Raw genomic sequence first — 20374 nt, forward strand, 5'->3', positions numbered from 1 at the left:
TTCTGTCACTTGCTACTGAAAGACTACTGATGTACAGATATAGTATAATAATGATACTCTAATTATTTAAAAAGTTTTCTGTCTGGTAAAAGAGAATCAGCAAGATCTTAGGGTTGAGCAGTGATGATAGACCAAATCACTTCTCACATTTGTAGTAAACTATTTAGTCAGTATCTTAAATTTACTGGGTCTGAGCCAGTGAGAGAGTTTCAACTCATTTGTCCTAAGTCCTTGTCATTACAACAGCAGGCCGTAGTTCCCTGCTGCCCTTCAGATGCTCAGCTGACTCCTTGTATCTGGCTGAACTTGTAATTGAGAGGTAGTGCTACTCCAAATCAGTGTTTCTCAACCAGGGGTGATTTGGCAATACCTAGAGAACATTTCTGGTTGTGATGACAGAGGGGGAGATATGCTACTACCATGTAATAGGTAGAGGTCAGGGATGCTGCTAAACTTTCTACAATGTAGACCGCCTCCTCCCCCAGGCCCCCAGAAAGAATTATCCAGCCCCAAATCTCCATAGCATTGAGGTTGAGAAATCCTGCTTTGTGCCATCTGTGGTTACTTAGCAAATTACAGCATGGGACTGTATTTGCTTGTTTCTGGATAAATAATAATACAGGAAGGTTCAAGCTTGAACATGTCAGAACATGTTGTGTCGGACGAGAGTTTGTCTTCATCTTGTCTCCCATGGTGCATCCTAAAGCCTGTAAAGTGACTCAACAGAGAATGGGTTCTTAATGTTTTTCAGTCCCTATTCAAATATGGATTCCTCAGACATGTATTCGTATCCTCTGTTCTGTTCCCATAGAAGGACTTCCAACCGAGGATGACTGGGTTGGGGTGTTAAGCAAAGGGAAAAAACAATTTAGGACCTCCTGATGGAATCTGGTTCCACAGCATACTTCTAGACACAAATCCACATTCTGATTTTAAATATTAAGGGCTTTTTCCTCTAGCTGGAAAACAGGGCAATTCGTATTTTAATCTGTGAGATTAAGATCTGAATGAAAACCAGGAATAAAAGCCTAACCGTACTCTTCCTGCTATTAAGAAATTTAGTTTTTGCATGATCATGTGGTATTTGGCTTCCCTGCTTCCATCCCTTCCTGGGGATGTGTTTTGGGTCCTATCTAGTATTGCTATTAATGGAGACTTGTTCTTTTGTTTCTTCAAGTGCCTGGTACATAGTGAGTATTCAACACACTTTCCACTGTGCTTTGTTATAAGAGATTCTCCAATCTCCAATAGTAAGTTCTCATGACTGGGCCCTTCTGAGGGTTGGGGGCTATGAGAGGGTTAAGAGCTATTATCCAAGGCGCTGGGGCTGCCTCACATAGTGGCTGCAGTTATATCAAGTAGGAGAGAGCATGTGAGGGGACCAGTGTAGCCTAGAATCCAGGCCAAGCTCCCCTTATCAAGCTCTGGGCTTGACTAAGAGGTGTGTTCACCAAAGACACTGACCATTGGCCTGACCATGCTCTCTGTGGTGATACGTCCCTCTAGAAGGGATGCCCCGGCCTTCAGAAGAGGTTAGTGGAGACACCATGAGGACCCAGACCTAGAATGCCCACAGGCTGTTTGAAAGAGACCTTTCATCCTACATGCAGATGTCCTTGAGCTCCTGGAGCCCATGACTTACTGCACGCTTCCATTATGCACACCTACAGTCTGGGCTCATAGGCAGTATAATTATCATTTCAGCAAGGTCCTATTAAGTCCTACTACCCAGCTATAAAAATATAGCAGGTGCTTATTAGGCCCTGACACAAACCCAAAGACAAATTGCATGGGCACTGTGCTTAGGGCACGCACCTGTGTCTCTCACGTGAAGTCCACATTGCCTTTATGTTTTACTGCAGGGTAATCATTTGGAAAATAGAGCTGGGATGTTATGTTTCCCCTCTTGCAGTTAATTGTTAGCTAAGACACGGGAAGGTGAACGAAAGAAAACCTCTCCGAATCAAAAGGTGAAGTCATCTGTAATGACTCAGATCCAAAAATAAGTAGCTCAGAGGACGTCATCAAGCCCACTATATGATTATCTTCCCCTCTTGGGTTTCCCTTCTCAGTGAATGACACCAGAGTTCCCCCAGTACTCAAATTGGAAACCTGGATGCCAGCCTTGACCTCTGTCTTTCTCTCTCCTCCACGCTTAAAGAATGACCAAATTCAGTTAACTCTACCTCTTTAACACCTCTTCTATCACCTCCGTCTCTTTGCCTTCATGACTTCACTGCCTCAGGCCAGCAGTCATCATCTGTTTCCTGACCTGTCAGAGTGGAGAGTATCCCTGCTTCCATTCCCTTCTCCCGGCAGCTACCCCCAAGAATGTGAAAACCTAAGTCTGATCATGCTGTTCCCTGGCCTTTGCTGTGCCTTTGCCCTGATCTTCTTTCTCCCCACCACTGTTCTTCTGATGAACCTCTAGCTACCTAGTTTTGTGAGTCAGTTCGTGTGTCTCTTCCTTGGGAAAACCCTCTGCTTTCACCTTTCACCTTCTTCACACCCTGCTGTGTCCTGTACGTACTTCTTCAGTATACTTGTGTGCCTTACACTGGAAACTCCATCAAGGTTGGGATATCTTCAACCTACAGGGTCCTACATGGCCACTGGGGCAGAATAGCTGCTTAGTAAATGCCTATGGTTCACAAGAATACTGTTTCATACTTTGCAGCTGACAAAGACCTTTCAAAAATACTGTTGCAGGATTTCTTTTCCTTCGGTGCCTGTGGTTCTTGGTCATGCCGCTTCGAAGAATAAAGAGGTAGACCAGATGAAAAGCGGTGGGCGGCAAAGCAAGGTTTATTGAGCGATAGTAAAGCAAAGTTTATTGGGCAATAGTACAAAGCTCCTGAAGAGGGAGGGGACCCGAGAGGGTTGCCAATTTGGTGTTTAAATCTTGGGGTTTTTACAGGCTCTTTGGTGCGGGCTGTTTTAATCTGATTAACCCTCCATGGGCCTGTCACCCAATCAGGTTGTCCACTCGCTCATGAACCTACTGGGTAGTTGTTCACGTGGGAAAAGGTAGAGGCCTCCTTCCAGGGTGGTGTAAAATCCTTTGAAGGGTGGTATCCTTTTAGGGTAGGGGCCTCTTGTCCCTGCCTGCCTTTCTTCGGACTATCCTTCATTAATACTATCTCACTTAAAGGTCTTTTTCTGAGACTTGCATCCTGGCTCTGGAAAAGTCCCTTGATATCTCTGAACCTCAGTGTCCCTATATATCAGGTATAATCATACCTATTTGTGGACTAAGATCCATGTTCTTCTCCCTGTCGTGCAGTTGGCCCTCCAAGAGAGACAGAGAAAAATGACCATTTACTCATGTTAACAAGTACAAATGCTGTCCGGCAAAGTGCAAGCTTTACATCAACTTTAATCAAATTCAAATCTCAGTGTCCACTTTTCCACTGACTCAGACTGTCTATATAGAGTATAAGTCAATGTAAAGATGTTTAGGATGAATTTGAAATGATCACATACAGTTTGATAAATCCGAAGGACAACTGGATTCCTGTCACTGTGTTAGAACCTTTCACATTCATCAGGCCAATTATGGTGTGATTATTATAACCATTGTGCCCAGTGTGCTGCATTTACTTTTGGTGAACCTCCTGCCTGCTGAAGCCAGGGAATCATTTGATTAAAACATTAAGTGCTCACTGTATATTTTCCACAGCAACTAACATAGTGGTTTGTACAAAGCTGGGATCTGAGTTACGTACGACTTGGCTCTCTTGAAAGAGTTCATGGGCATCTAATCCCCTTTAGATATTAGAACTAAATGACGAGGTTGAATTCCTAAAAGAGAGACCTAGAAACTAGGAGCACAGGAAGACAAAATCACTCTCAGCTGAGAGATCAATCCATCCTTGCGTTATGGAGGGAAATGAGAATTTCCTTGAAGACCAATTAGCAAATAACATTAGCTGACATTTATTAAGCTCTTACCATGGTAAACACTTTACAAGGAATATTTCATTTAATCCTTTAGAGAGTCCCATGGGGTTATGATTTGTAATTACATTTTGTAGAGGAAGAAACTGAAACACAAGGAAGCAGGATCAGAGGTGAGGCAGCAGTATGAGTTGAATCAGAGAGTTGGTTTCCGATCCTACTCAGTTAACCCATCCTCTATATGACAACCAGGCAGTGTCTGGTGATGGCATTAGGTTTCACCTCTGCAGGTGAATGATTTGACAAATCTGTCCCAATTCTGCTATGCTTGGAGAACACCCCCCGCCCCGCCCCAGTCCCTGTTCTGTGAACATGGGTGGAACAACCCAAGCTAGTGTCTGGATCACCTCTCTCTCTAAAGTCACATGTTCCCAGATTGCTTACACAAGATGGCTTTGGGTTTTGGAGAGATATGGAGGAGAACTCTGTGTGTGTGTGTGTGTGTGTGTGTGTGTGTGTGTGTTGGGGGGTAGTGGGGAATGGGGTACTTTGGAGACTCTGCACCCTCACTGCTCTTCTTGGAGACTCTTCTCATTTTAAATACTGACCCACCATATCTTTAGTCAGTAGAGTACTGAGTACTCTGGTCTGGATCCAGTGACTCTAGTGAGAGCCAAGTACGGACTCTGACTCACCACCCTTGAATCTAGGACCTTAAGGCCTTCTTAAAGACATGCCAGTCAACATCTGGTGCAGAAAGCAGGGCTCGGGTTGCAAACCTACTGCTGTACAGTAACTGCTGAGTGCTCTTTCCAGGCACCCAGAGGAGCACAGTTTTCCAAGTGTCTCTCCATGGAACTTGGAGTCCATTGGAATATCCCATCACTTACAGAGGCAAAAATGAATTTTAGAAAGCTGTAGTAATTCAAAGCAAAACAAAATAATCCATTTCCCTGAGGGTATTTGAATTTAGCTTCTGATGAAAATAAGACTATTTCAGTGACATCATACAGCCGTGTTTATCTCATCCTGCCATCTCTGAGTGGAGCCAGCTCAGTGCTTGTCCCCAGCCAAAACCAACAGCCGGGCCCCTTTTGCAACATTGAGAAGTCACTCTTTTATTTAGTGCTGAGAAATCTCCCTAAAGGAATGCTTCGCAGAACTGTGCTCAGTATCCTGCTCTTCTGCAGGAAAACAAATCCAGGATGGTTTTAAGGACGATCGGTTATCCCAGAGTCAAAGTTCATGCCATTAAACCAGGCTATTGTTTCACTAGATGTTTCACTTAGTATGTGCTCAGAAGGGCTCCAAATAAAACAATCTGGCCAGTTCCTTCTTCACTTCTCTCTCTGCCAAGAAATAAATGCTGAATATTATAGTTCACATGACTGAATTTATTCTCCCCTCCACAGGCTGTTATTAATGTAACTTCCATTTTATTACATGCCTACTGTAGGTAAGTCTCCCTTCTGGCTCCCACTGTGAAGGTAAGGATGAGAAAGACACTCCTCCTCCTCTCTAGAAGAGACTGGGGAGATGTCAGCACAAATAAAACATCTGAACAAGCCACGTGATCATCGCCATTAGCTGAGGGACCCTCTAGGACTCAGAGGAGGAATCTGAGTGAAGAGGAATTTGAACTGGACTTACAATGATGCACAGGGCTTTCCTGAGAAGATGGGACATCGGCTGAGGACACAGGATTGATTATGTTGTACAGGTATTTTCGGGAAGAGCCACGTTCACCCTAGCCATTCATTATCATTGAATGCTGTGATCTGTGAGTTTCAGCGCCCACTGCAAAACCCAGCGGGGGCAGCTCACATTGCACAGTAACTGACTGTCTTTAACAGAGGTAAGAACCACCCTCCACCCCACCCCCACTCCCCACTGCACAGAGAAGGGTTAATCAGGGGTCCCAAAAAGGCTCGCCTTGTTTTTGCTCTGGCCAGCAATCCAGTCTCTCAAAAGGTGGAGGGGCTCATGGCAGTCTCAGGAAGATGCTGGTCACTGGTCCAATGAGCACCTGGTCGCCGGTGGTGCACATCTCCGTTGTAAGGCCCTGAATTCAAGCAGACAAAAACTCCAGCTCCCCATCTACCTCCTGTGCCATGTTTCTCTTAGCTCAGTTTCCCAGAGATGTGCAGAGGCCTGGGGAGTGGATCCAGCCAAAACATGTCCTTGGCGGAGATGCCAAAAGAGAGCCCTGAAGAACAAAGGAAGTCTAGCAGATAACTGGCTTCCTCTGAAGGAATCTGGAGGGTTATAACCATAGCGAGCTGTTGGCACCAGCGGGGGATGGAAACTGGGCCTTGCAAACTGAGTTCCAGCCTGTCTGTACATCTTGGTGGCCTGAATGCCATCAGACCACACCCCCTCCCTGGCAGACAGGCTGGTTGAATGACAGCTGGGGGCAGGAGGCTATAAGGCTCCCTCTTAGTTGTGTGGCCTTTCCTAGGAGTCCAGCCAAACCAGGGAGAAGGAAGCTGAGCCACACAGAGCAGCTGTGTGCTCTGACTACCAGAGGGGCCTGCTCCTCATTTCCCTCACCCCCCCAGTCCCAGCCAGGGGGCGGGAGGGGGGGTGGTGAGGTTGAGGGGATTTGTCATGGTTTCTTTATTCTTTTATTTTTATTTTTTAAAGATTTTATTTATTTATTTGTCAGAGAGAGAGAGAGAGGGAACACAAGCAGAGGGAGTGGCAAGCAGAGGAAGAAGCAGGCTCCCCGCTGAGCAGGGAGCCTGATGCGGGACTCAATCCCAGGACCCTGGGATCATGACCTGAGCTGAAGGCAGAGGCTTAACCAATTGAGCCACCCAGGCGTCCCAATGTCATGGTTTCTTTGAAAAGAAAATACACAAGTTCTTTCTATTTAGCCAAGCCTCAGGCAGATAAGAAGTATTCCTTCCAAATACAGGACAGTGTCTTTCTGATACTGGAATCACTTGTTTTGCTGGCTACAAGGGCAAAAGCCTCAGGCCTGGTGAACCTGAGTCTGAAGATGGAACCTGAGAATGTACAAAGTTTAATGTGTGCCCCTCGTGAGTCTTTTACCCTGGATCAGTAAAATCCTGCTTCTAGTTACAAATGGAAGGACCGGGAAACAGAGGTGCTGCTTCACAGAAGACGTAATGGAATACAAGCCGTTCGCTCTCTCACCAAAACGTACTTAGATCTCAAAGGTGCGGCCTGATAATTTAGATACCAAAAGGTTCAGTGTCTGCGATGGTACCACACCTATGTCAACTAGTCACCTAATTTGGGCAAGACGATTTATAGATCTAAACCTTTGTTTCTGTATTTTCAAAAGGGCAGAGTTAGCTGGTTGAATAGAGCTGGGACCAAGAGTTGACCTGGTTTTGTGTGGGTTGAACACAGGACCCCCACAAGGCCAATGAGTTCCAGCGACCAGTGACCAGCATCTGCCTTCATTCTTCTGAGGTTTAGTGACAGAGAACTTGGACTGGTGCAAGGCCTCCTTGTTTGAAACCGAGCTCTGAACACTTAGTAGCTGTATGACTTTGGGCAAGTTGCTTAATATCTCTATGCCTCAGTTTCCCCATCTGAAAGGGAGTTCGATAATAGTATAGTCCTCATATATAACATAAGCATGTAAAGCACTGGTAGAAACACTCAGTAAATGTTGACTGTCGTTATGCATTTTGCATTTTACAAATAATCCTTTGAAGGACCTTCTAGCTTACTTACTGAGAGCTCCTCTGGGTCTTGAACACAAATTTACTATGTGTACTGGGATAGTAGGCTACATTCTTTCAGAGTTAACAAATATTCACTGAGAGTCTACCTGGTGCAAAGGTGCAGAGAGAAAAGGCATATACTTTGCCTTCACACAGCTATTTGTCTTGTTGGGAGATACTCACTTCATTGTTGGTTTACTTGTCTGAAACGTAAAAAGTATTATGAACAAGAGAGGCATCCTTAGGTATTTAGAATCCTTTTTTCTTCACTTTCATGGCTAGAACCTCATTTTGAACCTAGCAACAGCCCTGTGCAAAGCAGACAGTATTTGGAAGTGTGGTTTTCAATTCTCAATGGCTTGCTGGGTTCTTTGGAGGTTCTTAGAAGCCAGTGGAGGTGGGAGGTGAAGTGGATATAAGGGTCCATTTGGGGGACCACCTCCAAGTACACACGTATGTACCTCCTCCCAATCAGGATATCTCTATTGCAACATATTTGACATTGAACTTCCTCATGTCATTAAATCAAGTTTCTGCTGGAGGTAGACAGTGGTGTGTGGAAGAAGAAATCCATGATCTGATTTATTTCTGCGACTTAGGACTTCTGAAAGGTTGGCCTTGCCCTAGGACTGACACTCAAGAAGGGAAGGCAGTGCCTCAGGGCTCCGTCTAATGGAGGTATTTGTTTCCTTTTGGGGTTTGCTTAGTATACTGGAGCCTAGAAACAATTTACTCCAGCGTTCTAGAGGATAAAACCATTTCCAAGCACCTCCTTCCCTCGAACATTATAAAACCTGCAAACATTGTGATCGAAATGAAGGAATCAAACCCTAGATTAAAATACAAAGAACTACAAATCTGAAAGGTATATAATACATCTTAACCTGTTTTATAAACATACTCCATTTAGGAATATTAAAAATTATTGACCTCATATTCACAAAATATTTTTACAATAATTCATGCTTGTCAGCGTATTTGTTTCAGTGCACTAGAAATTTATTAATTGAATTTACTTCAAAACTTTAACTTTTTGCTACAGATAGAACCATAAGCTATTGAACTTAAAATTTTGCAGTTTTAAAGCAGCCAGAAAATAATTCCATAGTGATTAAATTCTGAACTTGGTGTCCAGAACATCTTTTGGTTTTTTTTCCTTATTGGTAGTCATAAACATATTTTGTGTTTTTGAGAGTCTCAAAAAATACTTTTGTTGATCTGGGCCATTTGGTGGAGAATATTCTTAAAGGCATAATAATCAGAAACCTTAAATATTAATGTATATTCATTATATATAATATTTACCATATAATATAGAATATATTAATATAATTAATGTAACCCTCATGATGTATACAAATTTTTATATATATTATCTCAGAAATCTTGGCACTGGAATATAAAACAGACCCTTTAGGCCTTTAAAGAAGACATAGAGGCCTCCACGGTGTAACTAGAGGAGGCCTCCGGGCCTGAGCACCAGGGATCCCTGCTCCTTTCTGAATGTTCACCTGGTCCTGGGGCTCTCCCATTTCCAGTCTGTCTGCAGCTTCCTCGTTCAGCCTGGAAGACATGCTGTCCCCCATCTCCTGAGCCAGAAAAGGACAAAAACAGGCCCCTTGTTTTCCCTTTTGTTCTTTAGCAGAGTTCATTTTAAAATGCCAGCATCTCTTCATTGTGAAAAGGGAAAATATAAGAAAATAAGAAAAGAAATACAGATAATAAAAACAATGTAAAAGCTGCCAAGTTCTAAAGCACCTGCTTCAGCTTCCAAGCCTCCCTGTACGATCAGGGCTTCCGATCTTCCGCCCCTGGCCAGAGGAGGGGCACACAACCCCGGAGCTTTTCCTGGTATTCTTTTTTCTTGCTGTTTGCCTGGTTTTATTTTATTGAAGTGACCTTGCCACACTGGTCCCAGAAGGTCATCAACTGCAACATCTATTTCAGGAATGGAAAATATTCGCCATCCATCAATGAGGGTGGTGTATGCAGTGGTGCTCAGCCCCAGTCTCCTTTCAGGATGGGGCCCTCCGGCCCTCTGCTACTGGGAATGGTCGTGGTTGAAGCACTTGGTGGAGTTTCTCTGGGAATTAGCCTCTGCCAAAGAGAGCCACATTGCCCAAGGCCATGGCCCTTGCCTGGGGCAGCCTGCATCCAGTGAGTGTTGGCTATTCAGTGTGTGGGGCATAAGGTCCAGGCCCCTTGCCTCTCTAAGGGGCAATCTCAGCTCCAGGGCTCCTCAGGGAATCCCCTGAGGCCTCTGCCCCAACTTCAGGGCAGTTCAGCTTCTCCCCTTGCCCTGTCCTGCTCCCCTCACCCCATTATAGAAGTGTATTTAAGAGCACTCCTGGATAAGCCCTCCACATGCACATCTCAGGCTTTTGGAGTCTGCTTCCCAGGGAACTGACCTATGGCAGACGGGCTGACTCTGGGCGGAAGACCAGAGCCCCGTGCTCAGAAGGGACTTGCACTTGGTTTAATGCTCTGCTATAGTCATCTTGAAATGCTTAATTTTTAAACATTGGGCCCCCTATTTTCATTTTGCACTGGGCCCTCCAAATTAGGCAGCCTGTCCCAGTGACAGGCACTGAAGGGGAAACCGACCTGGAACATGATGTTGAGAGGGAACCTGTGACGTCCCCTAGGCTTGGCAGGAGAAGTGTTCTGTCTGCCATGGGTGTAGGGGGAGCGGAGGGGCAGGGGGAGCGTTAGTTGCCTTCTGTCCCTGGTTTACTCAGCAAACGCTGGCTTAGGAGAGAGGCTTAGCTGGGCGTTTCGATTCTCTTGGATATCTCACTTATTTCTCTTTTTGGGTCTGAGTGATGCCTGGTTTTTATCCTTCTAAGTTTCATAGCTTCAGGGATGGCTCGGGGGCATGCTCTCCTCCCCATCCTCTGCACGGTTGGCACACTCGCATGTGGGCTGGCCCTGGGAGGTGGTTTCTGAGTCGACCCATTTCCCCTTTGCACTTCTGCAGCATGACAATGCCTCCCCATTAAATAACTGGGCACCTGCCTTTCCTATGAGGTCTTCTTGGTGTAGTCATTTTGACGGTGGAACATTTTGGGATGGGGAACAAATCAAGTAATTACATTTTCAATGAAGAAAAGATTCTGAGTAATACTCATGAGAGAAACATCAACTCATCTCTCATTTTCTCCTTTAGTAGCACTTTGAAAAAACTACCCCGTGAACATGTGTATTGTTCATACCTGAGCCACACGCAAGCCCGAGAGCTTTCCCCAGTCCTATTCTGCTTCTTGTCCCAACCATAATCCTGACCACCAGGGTTGCGTCAAAAAGAAAGAAAGAAAAAAGAAAACAATGGCTTATTATTATTAAGTGAAATGTCTATTTAAACAATGTACCCAATTTAAGATTGGTAAAAATAACAGCTAACATATACATATACACATATATATAATTTGAAAGAATACTTGACACATGTAATAAGCATGTGTAATGTATTTACATATATAATATATAATATATTTACATATATTAACTCACTTGATCCTCACAACATATAGAGGCACAAAGAGGTTAAACAATTTACCCAATATTACTTTGCGATGCATGTGGATGGTGCTAAAGTTCAGAACCAGGCAGCTTGTGTTATTAACAGCTATGCCATCCGACATACGGCCTCAAATCGAATGGTGAGGCTGTCACCAAATGCATTATTTTTTACTTTAAAGTTTAAGATAGAGCAATGAAAGGTGTGTCCAAATATACAACTTGATCAAAGCTACTCATTGGTAGATGCAAATGGAATTCATTGTGAAACAGCTGGCATGAGGCAATTGATAAATGAACTTCATTTGTCCAATCCGGAAAAGACCAAGAGTATGAGCAGGTCATGTATAGAGAAGACAGACCATAGACATTCTGGAATGTGAGAGAACTGAGAGAAGAGTTTTGAGACTTTTGAACCTGGAAACAGAATACAAAGGCAGAACTACCTTCAAATATCTGTGAAGAATCTCATAATTTTCTTATGAATGAATCATGAGTGGAATGTTATCTATCGGTCTTTTGCCCATTTAGAATAAGTGTCAATATCAGAATTCATTTTAATCAAATGTCCTTGGGGTCAGAAGAGTGGATTTTAAGATACTTTATTGAAAGAAATTTCCTAGTAAATAGAGATTTTGCTGGTTCCTATCAACAATGAGGAATGGAGCAAAGTGGGGTGAGGTGGGTTATGTTCAGGGTTGGGGAGTCCAGAAAGGGTAGATGGAAAATATAATACAAACAGCACGTACTAGCCAACAGGTTTCAACGAAAATGGTAGATGAAGAGATACATGGGGTGGAATGAGGGTCAGGATAAGGCTGTTAAAAATACCTGGTAATCTTTTTAAAAATGTGATGTTGTAGGGTGCCTGGGTGACTCAGTTGGTTAAGCGTGGGACTCTTGATTTCAGCTCAGGTCCTGATCTCAGGGTTGTGAGATCGAGCCCTGCTTTGGGCTCCATGCTAGGCATGGAGCCTGCTTAAGATTCTCTCTCTCTCCCTCTGCCCCCATCCCCGCTCGTGTGTGTGCGTGCGCGCATGCACTCTCTCAAAATGAAAAAGTGAAGTTGTGTCAAAACAGCTTCTTGGAAGCACCCTCCCTTGACTATGGCCCACTAATATACAGAGCCCTCTGGACAGTCTCTGTATTCTACACAACCTTCCTAACATCTTTGTTTCTACAGCTCCCTGGCAGAGCCAGCCCCAGTCAGAGGCCAGACAGACCTGTTCTGACTGGTCTGCTGCTTCCACCTTCACCTGCCTGGAAACCCTGGACTGCTCTCCAGTGTCTGCAAGACTTCACTGTTTTTGAACTGATAGATTAGAGAGACAGAGCATATTTTCCCCCTATTTCAAAACCTCTGTACAAAAATGGCTTTATTATTCTTACACTTAGTGTGATTGCCCATTTGTCAGCTAGACAGGGGCTCCCTTTATAATTTTTGGAATTCAGTACCTATTGGTATTCCAACTGGACATGAAGCTTTCTTGAAGAATGGCTGTTGGATAGATAATATGTTGAATTGAATGACCTAAACATATCCTGCCAGGGTGCATTTTCAGCAAGAGCCAATGGTGCTTTCTGAAGAGTTTATGGTTTTTGCAATAACTTGGTCATTTCCCGCCCCCCCCTTGGCCCACTGGTACAGGAAGGTTAATTTAAAAAAAAAAAAAGAGCCTTGTGAATGGAGTCACATGATATGAGTTGGTGTTCTTTTTCTGACCTGAGTTTTATAAACTTAGAGAACCACTCTCCAATCACAGTTTTTATATGGATGAATGGGTGTAATTTTACCTCTCATATTTAATGACACGTGGGACAGCTGAAGAGTAGTATCTGAAAATTTTAAAAGTTTGGCAAAGAATTTTCCTTTTAGGAGACTATCTGTGTCTAAAAGTCTGGCTCATGGAAAAAAATGATTGATCAGTGACTGACATTGACTGCTGATATTTATTATGTGCTCACTAATTAGATGGATCACTTCATTTAGCTCCATAAAAATTTTATAGAGTAGGTTTTTTTTTTTTTTCTCACCTTTACAGGTAAGGAAAACAGAAGCATAGAGAGAGTCAACAACTTGCCAAAGGTCACCCAGGAGGAATGGTAGAAGCTGGGATTTGAACCCTGGCCACATCCATCTAGGGCTTGACTTTATAACTGTGAGTCCTTTGAAGGCCTGAAGTGGGGACTGGCTAGCAGAGCAATAATTCTGTCCAGACATAATGTCTCTCTTTTAAATATCTTTTTACCTTTTATTTATTTTATATGTCTCACTTTAGGTAGTATTTATCTCAATAGAGAGGAATATAAGTGTGGAGAAACATCATGTCCACATTTTGGAAAACCTAACTAGAAATGAAAATTTAAAAGACCTGCCATGAATTTCTACCCTGAGGCTGACAGTGGAAATTTGCTCTCAGAGGTCATTGTGGGTTGGCCACTGGAGGCTTTCTTAACAGGAAAATAAAAGTTTAAAACCAAGAATATGAGGAGATGAACATTTTAAAACTCCAGGGTTTTGGAGGCTATCATGTTAAAACACCTTCTGAAAAACTAATATATTAGAATCTGTATAGGTATTTATAATTTATGTAAAATGGCTGCCCTTAATTTTTGGCTGATCACAATAGCTGGTGTATCATAGGTACTCAATAAATACATTTTTAAAAAAGATTTATTTATTTATTTGAGAGAGAGAGAGTGCCTGTGAGTACAAGCAGGGGGGAGGGGCAGAGGGAGAGGGAGAGAATCCCAAGCAGACTCCCTGCCAAGCATGGAGCCTGATACCCGGCTTGATCCCATCACCCTGAAATCATGACCTGAGCCAAAATCAAAAGTTGGCTGCTTAACAGACTGAGCCACCCAGGCGCCCCAATAAATACATTTTAAATGAGCAGATGAATGAATGAATCTGGCAAAGACAGTGTCAATTCCAGCATTGCCAAAATAACAATATCTAATATTTATTGATGGTTTATTATATGTCAAGTATGGTCTAAATATATAGAACACCCTAGCTCTTTTAACTCTTAAATAACCCTAGGAAGAGGACTATTTTTAATCTTTATTTTGAAGATAAAAATAATGAGGATCAGAGATATTTTTAATAATTTACCCAAAGTAAGCTGTACACCCAAGATTTAAACTTGGGCCCTGTGGCCTAGAGTCTATCCTGGAAACTGTAGGGACAAGCACTTGCTCCAAGAAATGAAGCTCATTTGGGCCTGATTAAGCTCTGCTTAGTCACGCCCAGGGGAGAAGTGGTCTGCAGGCTTTCTGGAGGGGCCTCTTGGAACTGAGTGCTGGGGCTAATTAATGAGGTTATGTGAGGGCAACATTGAATTGGGCAATGAGTGAGGGTGGGTTGTGGGCCAGGCTTTTAGTAAAGACTGAGGGTGTCATCACTTTTGTGGCTAACAGAGATAGTGCTCCTTGGGCAGTCCTTTAGGTGATCCAATTGGTGTTCTTAAAAGTGAATGGAGGAGTGCCTGGGTGTCTCAGTTGATTGAGCATCTGACTCTTGATTTCAGCTTGGGTCATGATCTCAGGGTCCTGGGATTGAGCCCCACGTTGGGCTGCATGCTCAGTGGGGAGTCTGCTTGAGTAGTCTGTCTCCCTCTCTCTCTGCCTGCCCACCCCCGCTCATGCACACACTCTCTCTTTCTGTCTCTCTAAAGTAAACAAATAAATCTTTCTCTCGTACAATAACATGATGCTTTTTTTTTTCCAGATTGCTGTTTACCCCCAAGTTGTTGCAATATAACATTTTTTTTTAAAGATTTTATTTATTTATTTGACAGAGAGAGAGCACAAGCAGGGGGAACAGCAGGTAGAGGGAGAGAGAGAAGCAGGCTCCCCACTGAGCAAGGAGCCCAACTCCAGGCTCGATCCCAGGACCCTGGGATCATGACCTGAGCTGAAGGCAGACGTTTAACCAACTGAGCCACCCAGGTGCCCCAAATATACATTTTTAAAAACAATATTTTCCTCTATAATCACAAAGCAAAGCAAGAGGCAGGATACCCATCATCATTACAGAAACACTGATTGTATACTTTTAACATAATATTCAGATATTTTTAGGGGCGCCTGGGTGGCTCAGTTGTTAAGCGTCTGCCTTTGGCTCAGGTCATGATCCCAGGGTCCTGGGATCGAGCCCTGCATCAGGCTCCCTGCTCCGCGGGAAGCCTGCTTCTCCCTCTCCCACTCCCCCTGGTTGTGTTCCCTCTCTCGCTGTCTCTCTCTTTCAAAATAAAGAAATAAAATATTGAAAAAAATATTCAGGTATTTTTAATGACTATCTTATACCAATTTTTTTTTTAAAGACTTTTATTTATTTATTGAGAGAGAGAGAGAATGAGAGAGAGAGAGCATGAGAGGGAGGAGGGTCAGAGGGAGAAGCAGACTCCCTGCCGAGCAGGGAGCCCGATGTGGGACTTGATCCCGGGACTCCAGGATCATGACCTGAGCCAAAGGCAGTCGCTTAACCAACTGAGCCACCCAGGCGCCCCTATCTTATACCAATTTTTAATTATATATACTAAGTGTATACACTTACTGGTTGAAAAATACATTGGTTCTACCCACCTACTACTTTTAATACACTATACAGTAACTTGTGTCTTCTTCCTAATAGCACAATTTATAAGGACAGGAACACAAAAGATATGTTAGAGAGGTGAAGAAAGTATCAGAAAAATTTCCTCAGCCTTAGTTTACCATCTCTTTACCTCTCCTTTATGCACATACTGCAATTAGCTGGTCCTCTTTCATCCTCCTTTCATCCTATTCCTACCTAAAGACCTCTCAGGCTTCAGAGCAGGGACAAGTATTCCATATTGTTTATTGTTGCTATTGAATTAGCTTATATTACAAGTCAAAAAAAGAAGAAAGAAATGCTTGAGGTTAAGAAAGATACACGGAAACCAAGAGAGAATAAAGAAAAAAATATGGAAGTGGTTGTACCCCATTAGTAATTATCTGGCAACTCTGGAACAGAGGTTCCTATCTGGACTTAATATCATTAATATAGGGTCAAAAGTCGAGAGTACAACTCTCTAATGATCAGGCTTTATGACTTTCCTTTTTGGAATAAAGCTCAATTTCATCTCTAATTAGGTGAAAAAACATTTCATTCTGAAGGAGAAGAGCTTATTTCCCATCTAGATGTATAATAGTAGAAATGGCAAGGCTTTCTTTACTACCTGTGGAAGAACCAGGGGGGCAAAATCAATTTTTCCTGTATTTGTACTCATGATTCCCCTTGTCTCCCCTGCTGCCCTGCATAAAGACAAACTTCACAGGACACTGAGAAATTATACAGAGTACAGTCATCTGATTAAAAAAAATAATTTTAGCTTATCTCCCTGACTCTTCCCACCCCACCATCCCCTCACACAACAAAGATCGGTGTGTTGAGTTTGGCAAGGAGAATAACTAAAGAAGGTAAAGTGAGGGCTCACAGAACACTTAATACTAAGTTAAAATTCTAACATCATAACATCGAGGTGTCAATCCAACTTTAAACCCACTTGGGAAACTTTAAGCTATTAACACTTAAAAATATGGTAGTACTTCTTTAGTAACTGTAACCTCTGAATATCCTCTTAATTGCTCATGCTAACAACCTGACTGCATACTACTGCTTCTTAGAAATAAATAAATCTTTAAAAAAAAGAAGTGAATGGAACTGGGAACAGGGTGATTGAAGGGCCTCAGTTTTCAACACCTAAATTCAATATGGTACCTAACATGTTGTCCCATGGCAGGATGGACAAAGGTCAGAGAAGCCCAACCTCAGAGAAGCCCAAGAAGGATCAATGCCATCAGCAGAAATAGGGTCTCCTCTGTTGGCACTGGCCCTCTAGGAGGTCTTGGGTTGCCCTGAACAATCCTGACAAGGTAAAAAACAAAGCAAGACAAAACAAACTCTCAGCGGGGGGTTGTCTGGATAAACCTAAAAAGGGATTCATAAGAGTCTCTTGGCTTTTCCTTGACTGTCATAATGACAGAAAGGGACTTGTGGTGACAACCAAAAAGAAAGTTCTCCCACAGTCCTCCGGGATGGAGTGGGGTGGGATGGAAAATTAAAACCTGGAAATCTGTCTATTAAGTCAGGTTGATAAAAAAAAAAAATTAGGGAGGAATAAAAAGCAGTTTCAGGAGCCCAATGTGGACCCACCACTCTGCCTCTTGTGAGACTTCATCCAGGGGTTCAACGCCACCTTGCTCCTCATCAACATCAGGCCAGGGCTGTGCAGTGGGTCCTTATAGAGGTGTGGACTGCAGACTATCTACTTTGGCTCAGAATTATTGTTATATTCTGATATATTATTATATACAGTAATTTATTATTATTATTATAGATCACAAAATCTGATGGTTGAACTAAAACAGATAGATCATATTACATTTATTTTTAAAAAGGTACTTTTGGTTAATTTATATAAATTATTCTCAAGGAATGAAGCTCTAGTAGTAATAGATGAACACATTGTAGTTATTTACCATCACGAAATGTGTTTATTATTTCAAATTATAATTTTGGAGATAAAAACTCCTTGAGATATGAGAAGGGAAGGAAAACAAATGACAACCTTTCTCTTGCCTGTTTCTGATTTGAGCTTTTCACTGTCTTTCACGTCATGACTTGGGGCACAGGGCAGGCACCCCACCTGTGTCAGCCCCCCACCGATGCCATCATTTTAATCTACTCAAGAAGCCTCCCTTTCAGGAATGTATATTGCTTCTTGGCCCCTGCCTGCTCCCTGGAAATTTTGGGCAAAGAGGCAGGAAAAGAATGTGATTGCTCAGGCAGAAATCAATGGGCTGGGATTGTTTCTTCACCTTGGGTGACTCCCTTGGTACTCAAGGAATAAACAGAATTGGCCCTGAGCAGGGAAAATAGCACATCCCCTTTGGACTCTCTCCCTTATTTATAAGCCATAGCCTCAGGGACAATAAGCTGGAGGACCTGCCAGCATCCTTGAGCCAGGATCTCAGCTAATGTCACAATAACAGTGTTTCCCTGACATCTAAGAACCCATGGTTGCAAGTAAAGCCTGAATCAAACTAAGCAGTGAATAGTAATGTTATTCCAAAGAAGAAGTAGCAAGGGTATGATGAGCTGGTTCCCTCCAACTTTCTTCAAGTTTTGGAACCATGTGTGATGATGGCTTCAGTCAAGAAATAAAGTCAGGGAGTTTACAAGACTCAAGAAACCACAGAGATAGCTCCCTTTTTTGTGTCTTTGAACACAGTAACAGCATGATTGCTTCAGGTATTGGGCACAGTCCAGAGGTTAAGGCCATGGGTAACTAACAGGGGATCCATGATAATCTCATTTGTTTCATAGTGGAGATTGCTAGTGTCTGTCTGGCATCCATTTTTCCCTTCTTCCTAAGAGAACCTCGATTCAGTGTTATCAGCAATGTACCCAACTGGAAAACCACATTTTCAAGCCTTCCTTTATTTTTTTTTTATTTTTTAATTTTTTTATTGTTATGTTAATCCCCATACATTACATCATTAGTTTTAGATATAGTGTTCCATGATTCATTGTTTGTGCATAACACCCAGTGCTCCATGCAGAACGTGCCCTCCTCAATACCCATCACCAGGCTAACCCATCCTCCCAACCCCCTCCCCTCTAGAACCCTCAGTTTGTTTTTCAGAGTCCATTGTCTCTCATGGTTCTTCTCCCCCTCCGATTTCCCCCCCTTCATTCTTCCCCTCCTGCTACATTCTTCTTCTTCTTTTTTTCTTTCTTAACATATATTGCATTATTTGTTTCAGAGGTACAGATCTGAGATTCAACAGTCTTGCACAATTCACAGCGCTTACCAGAACACATACCCTCCCCAGTGCAAGCCTTCCTTTAGATAGTGACTAAGTTTTGGCCAATGAGATATAAGTGAATGTGATGTTGTGATTTGTAATAAGAAATATATATTTGGTTTTCATTCTCATTTCTGGCTCCTAAAACCCTTAAAGTTTCCTAAGTGATGAGAGCAATAAAACTGTCTTGATATTCATAACAAACCCCTTTCAACCACCCCTGAGGTTATGCTAGCAGGTGACTTTTGGACTGCACCTAAGGGTGGGGCTGGTTGCAGGGAACCCAACTATGTGATTAGGGGGCTGGAACTTTCAGTCCCCACCTTCTGGGGAGGGGAGAGGGGCTGGGAGGTTGAACTGATCAATAATGGGCAATGATTTAATCAGTCATGCCTATGTGATGAAACCTCTATAAAAACCCGAAAGTATGGGGTTCAGAGAATTTCTGGGTTGGTGAGCATGTGGAGGGTCTAGCAGAGTAGCATGCTCAGAGAGGACACGGAAGCTCCAAACCCCATTCCCCGTATCTCGTCCTGTGCATGTCTTCTATCTGGCTGTTTTTGAGTAATATCCTTTGTAATAAGCCAGTAATCTAGTAAGAAAACTGGTTTTCTGAGTTCTGTGAGCCACTCTAGCAAATTATTCAAACCCGAGGAGGGGGTTGTGGCAACCTCTGATTTATAGCTAGTCAGAAGCACAGGTTACAACATGGACTTCTGATTGGGATCTGAAGTTGTGGGGTGGGCAGTCTTGTGGGACCGAGCCCTTAACCTGTGGAATCTGAAGCTATCTCCAGGTAGACGGCATGAGAATTGAGTTGAATTGTAGGACACCCAGCCGGTCTCAGAAAATTGCTTGGTGTGGGGGAAAACCTCACACATCCTATGTCAGAAGTATAGTGACTGTGGTAGTTGTGTATGAGAAAAGGAGAAACACAGGGAAAAGAAGTGAATTTTTCTCACACAGTGAAAGTTATTGAGTGGGGTTCTTCCTGAAAGCTTCTATTGAAGGGGTTGACCTAGTCATGTACCCATTTGTTCTTGGTGCTTCCTCTTCTCTCCTGACTGTAGTATTGGCAGCTGCCATCTTGGGAGAAGAGGAGACCCTGAGGTTGTAAAACATACCTAGGATACAAAAGCAGTAGGACAGAAGAAATCTGGGCCCCTGGTGACATGGCAGAACTTCCAAAGCAGCCCTAAATGGCTCATCTCTGAACTTAACTGTCAGGAGACAACATTGAACCTCACCTAGTTTCAAGTCACTGTCACTTTGTGGACCAAGAGTGTTGACATCGCCTGGGAGCTTGTTAGAAATGCTGGATCTCAGGCCCCTCCCTAAGTCAACTGAATCAGCATCTGCATTTTAACAAGATCCCCACATGCTTTTCCTGTACCAAAAAGTTGGAGCAATGGTCTAGATGTAGTTAG

General features: G+C 43.1%; 1 protein-coding gene across 2 annotated transcripts in view; it reads left to right on the forward strand.

Moving 5' to 3' along the window:
• The window catches only part of SNX18 (sorting nexin 18), a 162479-nt gene that overhangs the window by 77279 nt on the left and 64826 nt on the right, over window positions 1-20374 (forward strand). The window contains exon 4 of one of the 2 annotated variants that reach the window (XM_032395347.1): window positions 5354-6442. The exons of the other annotated variant lie outside the window; for it this stretch is intronic. The gene's annotated coding sequence lies outside the window, so the exon portion shown is untranslated. Of the gene's footprint in view, window positions 1-5353; window positions 6443-20374 lie in introns of those variants that run through there. 2 annotated transcript variants of the gene reach the window in all.

The sequence above is a fragment of the Phoca vitulina genome, unplaced genomic scaffold (assembly GCF_004348235.1).
Source record: "Phoca vitulina isolate PV1807 unplaced genomic scaffold, GSC_HSeal_1.0 scaffold83, whole genome shotgun sequence".
NCBI classification, from domain to species: domain Eukaryota; kingdom Metazoa; phylum Chordata; class Mammalia; order Carnivora; family Phocidae; genus Phoca; species Phoca vitulina.